Here is a 1,182-nt window from a genome sequence, read left to right as displayed (position 1 = left end):
TGCACACAGGAGAATTACAGTATGATACTCAGTTAATAAATTTAGATTCTGTTAATAAATTCAGAACTGATTGATTCAGGCACCATTTTATACTTTTTAGGTAAAGAAACATTAAATTTGTAACTGGCAAAGGAAGTCTGTGCTCATTTGGAAGGAAACTAAACAAGGTTTGGGTATTCATTAGGAATCTAAACAAAGTCTGGACTTGGATAGTAAACTAATAAAGGGGTTATAAGATTTCTTTATGCAGCTTATTGACTCTGGATATTATTAACTTGTGATAATGTTGTCTCTTGGCACTCAGAAGTAGGGAGGACACCTTTCACATGGGGAAGAGATCAAGTTTTCTTTTTGCAAAATCAGTTTCTAAATAACTTTAATTCCAAATAATTAATATGCCATTGTTGGACATATTTGGGTGGCCTGCCCTGGCTCTAACAATAATAATAATTTAAATTAATATAAAATATAAAACAATATTAAGCTAACAAATGGGTGCTTATTTCAACAGCAATACTAAAAATTGGAATAATACAGAGAAGATCAACATGCTCCTTATGCAAGAATGACATGCAAATTTATGAAACCTTTATATTTAAAAAAACAAAAACCAAAAACAAATTTCATATGACTCTGATATTACCTCTCCCTACTTTTCTAAAATTTTGCAAAACTTTTACTCATGGTTATCACCCCAAACAATAGCTATAATCTTAATATATGGGCTTCCTTTATTACTTAGAAAACTTTCTGATAGATATATGAATTTACCAGAAATTCCAACTGCCCTTTGGTTGTTCCACCTGACTGCCTGACCTCTGCCTTACTTACTGAATAATTGCCCCTGAGGCAGAAAAGTTCCAAGAAGCTGGTCACCCACCCTAAGGAGGAGCTTTCCAGAAAGCCAAAACCGTAAATCCGCAGGAGGGGACATACCAGAACTTCTGACTCAGTACCTTCTCAGGCTCTCCCAAACCCTATAAAAATTTGCCCCTTAGTCTGTACCAGTGCCCTTCTCCTGGAGAAGTGCCCTGGCAGGTCTTTCTCTTCTAGTAAAGCCTGCACACCTGGTGTTCCAGTGCTGTCTCATTCTTATAATTTCTGATTGTTTAGAGGCTTTATTTTAAGCATTATTAAGCAGAATCAGTACTGATTTTAGTGCAGGGTTAATTTTGACCCACT

General features: G+C 35.5%; 1 pseudogene; it reads left to right on the top strand.

Moving 5' to 3' along the window:
- The first annotated feature begins 497 nt into the window (after positions 1–497).
- LOC136396554 (U6 spliceosomal RNA) lies at positions 498–597 on the top strand (annotated as a pseudogene).
- Positions 598–1,182: the final 585 nt, after the last annotated feature.

The sequence above is a fragment of the Saccopteryx leptura genome, chromosome 2 (genome assembly GCF_036850995.1).
Source record: "Saccopteryx leptura isolate mSacLep1 chromosome 2, mSacLep1_pri_phased_curated, whole genome shotgun sequence".
Classification (NCBI taxonomy): domain Eukaryota; kingdom Metazoa; phylum Chordata; class Mammalia; order Chiroptera; family Emballonuridae; genus Saccopteryx; species Saccopteryx leptura.
The sequence above is the reverse complement of the archived record's forward strand: the minus strand, read 5'-3'. Positions and strand labels throughout refer to the sequence as shown.